The sequence below is a fragment of the Aquila chrysaetos genome, chromosome W, assembly GCF_900496995.4.
Source record: "Aquila chrysaetos chrysaetos chromosome W, bAquChr1.4, whole genome shotgun sequence".
NCBI classification, from domain to species: Eukaryota; Metazoa; Chordata; class Aves; order Accipitriformes; family Accipitridae; genus Aquila; species Aquila chrysaetos.
The window spans coordinates 4,084,784-4,093,082 of NC_054457.1; the positions used below are offsets into that span (position 1 = coordinate 4,084,784).

Below are 8,299 nucleotides of genomic sequence, written 5' to 3' on the forward strand. Positions count from 1 at the left end.
TAGGTTTGATTTCGGCATCAGGCAAGTCAGTAGAAACAAAGAACAGAATTTGCAGACTCACAGATAAATATGAGAAAAGTCAATACAGCTTTTGTAGTAGGAATGCCTGACACCTGTGATGGCATCAATGAGCACACAAACAGTGAGCTGGTCTGGACATTGTGCTTGTGTTTGCAAAAGGCTTTTGATAAGATTCTTCCAGAAAGGCCCTTAAGAAACTCCATTCTCATGGAGTAACAGAGATTTCACCCACAGGCTGGAACACAGAGGTGGAAAAAGTTAACAATGATCACAGCAGAGTGAAGGTATCAGCAGGCACTGACAAAGATCAGTGCTGTTTGACACAGTGATCTTGGAAAAAGGGTGAATAATTAAGTTATAAAGTTTGCTGATGGCACAAAATTACTCAGAATAATAAAAACTGAAGTTGACTGTGTGGAGCTGCAGAAGGAGCTCATACTGATTGAGCAATAAAATGTTTTTTTAACTTCAGAGTTGAAAAATACAATGTAGTGTACATTGGAAAAACTATTTTAACTGTAAATACTGAGCAATGCTCCCTTAACTAGCTGATACATTTTAGGAAGGAAGCACTGGCCTCCTTGCTGTCTTGAGTGAGCTCTTTACTTGTCTGATTCTCATCCTCTTCCCCTATTAGCAAATGCTAATGCCCACTGCTGGAGACAGGATACTGGGCTCATCAGATATTTTATCTGACCCAGTACAGTTCTGTCATGGTTTTACCCCAGCTGGCAACTAAGCACCACACAGCCACTCGCTCACTCACCCCTGCTGGTGGGATGGGGGAGAGAATAGGAAAAGTAAAAGTGAGAAAACTCGTGGGTTGAGATAAAGACAGTTTAATAGGTAAAGCAAAAGCCGCACATACAAGCAAAGCAAAACAAGGAATTCATTCACTACTTCCCATTGGCAGGCAGGTGTTCAGCCATCTCCAGGAAAGCAGGGCTCCATCATGTGTAATGGTTACTCGGGAAAATAAATGCCATCACTCCAAACATCCCCCCCCTTCCTTCTTCTTCCCCCAGCTTTATATGCTAAGCATGACATCATATGGTGTGAAATATCCCTTTAGTCAGCTGGGGTCAGCTATCCCAGCTATGTCCCCTCCCAACTTCTTGTGCACCCCCAGCCTACTCACTGGTGGGGTGGTATGAGAAGCAGTAAAGGCCTTGACTGTGTAAGCACTGCTCAGCAGTAACGAAAACGTCCCTGTGTTATCAACACTGTTTCCAGCACAAATCCAAAACATAGCCCCATACTAGCTACTAGGTGTGGGAGCACTTGACTCAGTGACCACCTGTGGAAACAATGATATTATTGCTCTGGTTGGCAGAAAACCATGAGAACAGTGAAGTTCCCAGCGAAGTAATCATGCTGGAAGGACACAGAGCCAAGAATAGTGTAGAGATAAGATAGTTGCTGCTGAGTGGAAAATTTTGAAAAGCTTCTGCCCATGATTGCTGGCTGCTGCGTCGGACACAGCTAGCAGATATAAGGACTCGTTTTGTTCAATAAAGGGTCTTCGTTTGCAACCAGCTTCGGAGTCCATTTTTCAATTGCAACAACTAGGAAGAAAATTAACTCTATACCAGCCGAAACCAGGACAGGTGGTCACTCAGGACAGGAGAGGTAGTGTGTTGTGTGAAGTTGTTGGGCACCAAAGCCAGTTCTGGTCAGGTCACTGCTGCACTTGCACTGTTTCTTGTAAGGCTTGTCCTCCATTGGTTCAGATGGTTCCTGCTATAGTAATTCCTATAACATGCAACTCAAACTCTGGGTTACAACAACTTAAAGGTATTTCCATTAAAATCTCCACCCCTGGCCCCTTTGGACCAGACCATAGGGTTTAACATTGCAATGAACTCCTCCCCTTGCCCCTGCTCTGGCTTGGACTTATCCACAGACTGCAGTTCCTTAGGGGAATACCTGCTCTAAGTGGAGCCTTATCTATGAGCCACAGTCTCTTCAGGGGTATACCTGCTGAGGCATGGACTTATCCACAGCCACAGTTGCTTTGAGGTGCACCTGTTCCAGCGTGGCCTTCCCCATGGACCACAATGCCTTCAGAGATATACCTGCTCCAGCGTGGCCTTACCCATGGCTGCAGTCCCTCCAGGGGCATACCTGCTCTGTCATGGGTTTATCCATAGCCACACACTTTGAGGTGCTCCAGCATGACCTCATGCACAGCCACAGATGCTTCGAGGTGTACATTCTCCAGCGTAGACTTATCCTTGGGTCACGATCCCTTCAGAGGTATACCTGCTGTGGCACAGACATAACCATGGCCACAGATGCTTCGAGATGTACCTGCTCTGGTGTGGGCTTATCCACGGCCACAGTCCCTTTGACTCGAGTTCACACTGGAGTTCCAGCCTGTCCAGTACAGCAGCATAGAAACAGCAGCATTGCCCTGGACATCTGCCAGCCCAGGTGCATCGCCATTGCTGTTATCAAAATGTTCCCAGGCACAGCAGAGTAAGATGATAAGCAGTACAGCAAGCAGCGAAAACAAAAAGCAGACACTAACGAGCACTAGACTCTAATATACAGTGAGGCAAGCAAGCCCTATGGCAAGCACAGGAGCCTGCCCATTAATAGCTAAACAGCAATAACAGCTCGTGTTCCCTGTTACATTTTTATGCGGCTCTCAGATCATTACCTTGGAAATGGGTTTCTTCCAGTTAGGATGAAGCAAAGAGGTGAGAATCTTGGACTCCAGGTCCTAGAAAAACCATGGGGGCGGGGATTGTATTCATCCCTTTGGATTTTCTAAATATTATGGGACATTATATATGAGACATTTCTCCTGCCTTTGGAAGCTGGCAGCAACTTGGCTTTGAGGCAGAAACTCAAGTCCAAGGTGCATTAAACAGCTTCCATTCATCCATCCATACCTCTAAGCGGTGAAGAGGACTGGACTCACAAGGTGCCCACAGATCCCCCAGAAATTTAATTTACATTTAGGCACATGGGCTTTGCAGGAATTGCCTGGATCAATGGCTATCACAGGTCCACAAAACACAATATCCCAGCGTAAACACAGCCATCCTCATCACAGAGCTGGCACAGAAGTTATACTGTGGTTTCTGGCTGCCTCTCCCCACACTGTCAGGCCTGAGTAGAAAGCCCCAGGCACTATTAATCTAGCAGATCCCCAGAATTTCCTGAGAGAAAACATGAGAGCTCTTTTAAGCTATTGTTCATACCCTTGGTATTGTTTACTGGCTTCTGTTTACACTGTCATTAGTTTTTTCAGGTACTGAGCCAAATCTTTGCTGCCGGGGAAAAGTATTGTTCTTTACTTTGGGAGGGGAAATTCTGCAGAAATAGATGTTTAGATAAACATCAGTGTTCTTGTCTAACATCAGTTTTCAGTCTCCTCTTACTCTTTATACTCAATATTGTATGCTGATGGGGCTTTTAAAACTGACTTCTGGGGAAAAGAGGAAAAGATGTCACCGCAAAAGCTGGAAGTTACCATGTGTCAATTATAATTAAAACTAAAAGATTTCCCAGAATGTGCAGAAACTTGAAGCTTTTATTTCTATCCCTCTATCTGTAACTTAGGCATAAAATACACAGCAGAAGGAACACCCATGTCAGTGACATATAGTTTAGCATTTAACATTTTGCTCAGGATGTTCATAGGCCACATCTGATGATTTTGTACTGAAAATGGTGGCAATTGTCCAGCTAACAGGATGATATCCATCCCCAGTCATCAGAGATGTTAGGACCCATTGCTATACAAGAAATTACAGAAATTGCTTCAAATTGTGTATCTGTTGTGGGATAGCTGTAAGGTCTTGTTAAGAGAGGGAATTGTTATCTCGAGCCCTTTGTCTCAAAGATTGTTAGGTGTGAGGGACTGGACTGTCATCTCAAGGAATTGTGAACTGTTTATCTCGAGCCCTTTGTCTCTGAGATGGCCTGATTAAGCAGGACACTCTTCTGTCCATAAGGACGGTTACCAGGCCATTGAGGCATCCAGGGGAGGAAACGGGGCTGGAGCAGATAAGATACTGGTTTCTAATGTCGATCACGTGAAGGTCGTGTGATAGACGAAACCTGTAGTGCATGACATCATTGAAATATGCCTTATAAAAACCCGTAGAGACAAGCCGGGGGGCTTTCCCCACCACCGAAGAATTGAAGATCGAGGACCAATGGGACGCCACTGGATCCGTGGTGGTGACTGTCCTTACAACTCCCACCAGCAACTGCTAGACTGAGGACCAAAGGGAAGCTGCTGGATCTGTGGTGGTGACTATCCTAGCAATCCTATCCCGACTGCTTGCTTAATTTCTACCTTTTCTTCCATTCTATCCTATTGCCACTATTTTCCACTTTTGATACTTTTGATAATAAAAGCTCTTTTGGGTATACGGCATTTGACCTCATTTGTGTCTTAATCTCGCTCTTGGGATCATATCAAAACCTTCCCCGACATTGGATCGGGACATTTAAATTGGCGTCATGGACAGGATCCCTTGAGACGAGAGTGCCGTACTGTTTCCCTGCTTTAATACGTGAGACCTGTCAGGAACGTAAGGGGTGCAAGCTTGTGTTGTGCTGTGTTTGAAACTTTACATGCTGCCTTCCTGAGATGACTGCTTCCCCACTTTGTATAAGATGAGTGATAGCAAAATTGTCCGTTTGGGGAAAGAAGTTTTGTTTGATTTTTTAGAAAAACATAAAGCACGACCCTCTGTGCTTGAGATAGACTGGGCTCAGGGAAATTGGTATAATCTGCAGAGCGTTGTTGATCGGATAGTCGCTTTACAGAAAGATGCTAGAGTGCGGTCAGGGAAAGGAAAAGCAATTGTCTGTGCCGTTCTCAGTGCCAGTCTGGCCGCAGCAGTGGAGGATAGGGTTTGCCACCTCACTGCAGAATCTCAAATTATTGAATCCCTCCAAAATCTTGTTCAGTCCCTTCTGGGACAAGTGGCGGGATTAAAAGCACAACTTGAAGCAGAAAAGAACCAAGTGAAACATTTGCAAATTGCTCTTAAGGAGCAGCTCCTTGCGGGTACTGTCCGTGAGGAAATTCCTCCAAGATCAGAAATTGGCTACCCCTTTAAGGACCTGCAGGCAGCAAAAGAGAGAGTGGAGAAGTTGGAGCTGCCTTCATTGCGACCCTTAGTCAAAACTGAATATATTGATGATGATGAGCAGGACCAGTTCCCCCAAGTTACAACTAAAGAGGTCCCCTATACTGCCACTGAGTTGGCAAAACTAAAAAAGGAATTTGGCCGAACCCCTAAGGATTCAGAAACAGAGTATGTGTGGAGAGTATCATTGTAGGGGGGGACCAGATTCTGTTAAGTGAAAAGGAGGTGGAAGGGTATTGGGGACCGGGAGTGTTTTTAACTACTGGGGATTACCGTGCCCCCTGGTCTTTAACCCAGCGGGCAGCCTATTGGGCGGGAGGTTTGAACCCCTTGGAGAGGGGGGTTCCCCTCCCGATTACGGGGACTGTTGATCAATTAGTGGAGAGTGTGCAAAAGGCAGCTTGCCTGCAGATGATGTATGATTGAAAATTGGAGCCTACACAGGAGTCCCCGATGATGATGTCGGTGGATCCTGAGTGAATGACTCCCCTTATACGGGGACTCCCTGATTCTCTGAAGCCGACTGGTATACAATTACAAGGAAAGATACAGGCGATGCCCCAGGGCCAGAGTGTTGCGGCTGCTTCAGGGGCTGCTTCAGGAGGATTCACGCCTGATCAGCACCGCAGCCCCCCAGATAAGAAAATGTGGACTTGGGGAGAAGTGGCCCAGGAATTAATTAATTACAGGCACAAGTATGGTCCTGTTAACCCTCCAGCCACCAAAACAGACTCCAGGGGCTTGAGGCGGGCTGAAGTAAAAACAGTTCCGTGCCCTGGGAGTGATAAGAGAACACCCCTTGCTAAACTGCTGGGGGGGGGGAGAAATATCCCGAACAAACGTAATATACTGTGGGCGCAGGGACACCAGAAGGGGATCCCGCGTGACTTAATGGACGGGATGCCAACAGACAGATTGGAAAAATTGGTAACAGGGTGGCCTGATAAATCAGCAAATAGAAAAGTGGATTTTGAGAATACTACTCAGCACACCCTCCCTGATTGATTTATCAGAACCAAATGCCACCCAAAAGCCGGCAGGAAACTAGATCCTTCGCCTTTCGGTGGTGAGCAGGGGGGCGAAGGTTGGATGTATATTAGACAGCTCACTGAAAAAGGCCGCGGTGATTTACTAATTACAGGCGTTGTGGGGCCAAGACAAGTCCCGGTCACCTTTTTGGTAGATACCGGAGCTCAGATTTCAGCTTTTAAAACCAAAGACACTGCTAATTGCGGAATTACACCCTCCAAACAGCGGCTTTTTGTGGCAGATGCATTCGGCATTGTTCAGCCACAGGCATTAGCAATGGTCAGCCTGCGTTTGCCAGGAGAAGATAGTGCCACTACAGTGACAATGGTTGTGGGGGAGTTTCCACTTAACCTTTTAGGACTCGATGTTTTAAAAGGAAAGACCTGGATTGATAAAAAAAGGAGACAGTGGTCATTTGGCTGTCCCACAACAGGTATTCAGCTGTTAAAAGCTGCGCCCCTGCTTCCCCCTTCAAAGCTTACAAATGTTAAGCCCTACCCGATACCCTTGGGGGCCAGAGAGGGAATAGTGCCTGTGTTAGAGGACTTAAAGGGACAGGGTATCGTGATTCCAACCCATTCTCCTTTTAACTCCCCGGTGTGGCCAGTGCGAAAACCTAATGGCAAGTGGAGATTGACTGTAGATTATCGCAGACTTAATGCAAATACCGGTCCATTGTATCGCACTTTCTCCGCTGCGACAATCTAGGGTGTAGGGAACACCGTTCGGAAGATCTCGCGATGTCACGGAAAGGTAGAAGGCTAGTCGTCGCCTCCCTATGACATATCAGTAATCCCACCTACCGTTGTTAGTATAAAAGGAATTAACTGCGCAATAAAGGACGGAGTTGGCACTCACACCATGTGTGTTATCTGTCTCTTCCCTGGTCCAGGCCGACCAGTGATCTAATCGCGGCACCTTGATATGTAGCACTGCTACATAGTGGTGACCCCGACGTGATCGGCCGCACAGGCGACGATGAGGCTTGCGCAAGCGATTAAGGTATTAAAGGTGTTAGCTTATGAGGTGGGTGCCCGCGGTTCGATTAGGAGGGGCCCCACGGGCGAATGCATCCAATGGATGCTGCGCCGGGGGGACATTGAGTTTCCTAGATAAGTTTTGAGCCCCCCAAATTGGGGAGAGATTCGGGAGTCCTTGCTCCGATCCGAGCGCGGAGCTGCTGAACGATCGCAGAGTTGGGGGAAGGTGGAGCAGGTGGTCGCGGCGGGACGGGAGGCTGAGGCGTGCTGGCTGGCGGCGCGAGCTGCTGCGTCTGCGGGTGCAGCGCCGCCTCGGGAGCAGCGGGGACAGCGCCCTCGGGGACAGCGGGGACAGCGCCCTCGGGGACAGCGGGTCGGACTCAGACGGAGCGGGCGGCCGTGGAGCGGGGCTCGCAGAGTGGTCCGTCTTTGATTGCGGACATGGGCACGGAGGGTGCGGCGGAGACGGAGGTTTTTCCTGCAGAGGCGGCACCAGCAGGACCTGATGCGCCCCCCCCCCCCCCCCCCCCCCCCCCAGTATCCACGAGAGGAGTTGCGGCGGGTGGTTCGGCAGCTCATGGGGAGGGACGGTTTGCAACGCCTCAGGCACAGGCACAGGGCATACGCGGGCGTGACTTTACGGCACTTGCAACAACTGCCTTGGCCGCACTTGGGCGTGTCGCGGCCATGGATAGAGCGGACCCCCCTTGCGTGAAAGTTCGGCAGGGGATTGCCGAGAGGTTTACTGCCTTTTTAGATCGGCTTCAGCTTGCTGTGTAGGCGGCAAACCTCCCGGAGGCGGCTAAAGAGGCGATTGTGCTTGAATGTGCTAGGGCTCAAGCTAACCCACAGAGCGCAGCGCTTGTCTCTCATTTGCCAGCGGGTTCGTCGCTAGGCGACATGATACGCCATGTACTGGAGAGAGAGCAACACCGGGAAGCGCGTCCGGTAGTGGCGGCCTTGCAACAAGTTTTGCAGGCGGGTACAGCCTGATACTGCTTTTGAGGAGGCAGTCTGTAAGCAGGCCGCTAATGAGCAGGATTCTGATTCTGATAATAATTCTTTTGTATCAGGCAGGGTGGACTCTGGAAAAGAGCCGGATTTATATCCCTCATTACCTCCACCGCTGCCGTGCCGCCGCCGTGCCGCCGCCGT

General features: G+C 48.7%; 1 pseudogene; it reads left to right on the forward strand.

Moving 5' to 3' along the window:
- Positions 1-4,656: 4,656 nt before the first annotated feature.
- LOC121232741 lies at positions 4,657-6,205 on the forward strand (annotated as a pseudogene).
- The last annotated feature ends 2,094 nt before the right edge of the window (positions 6,206-8,299 follow it).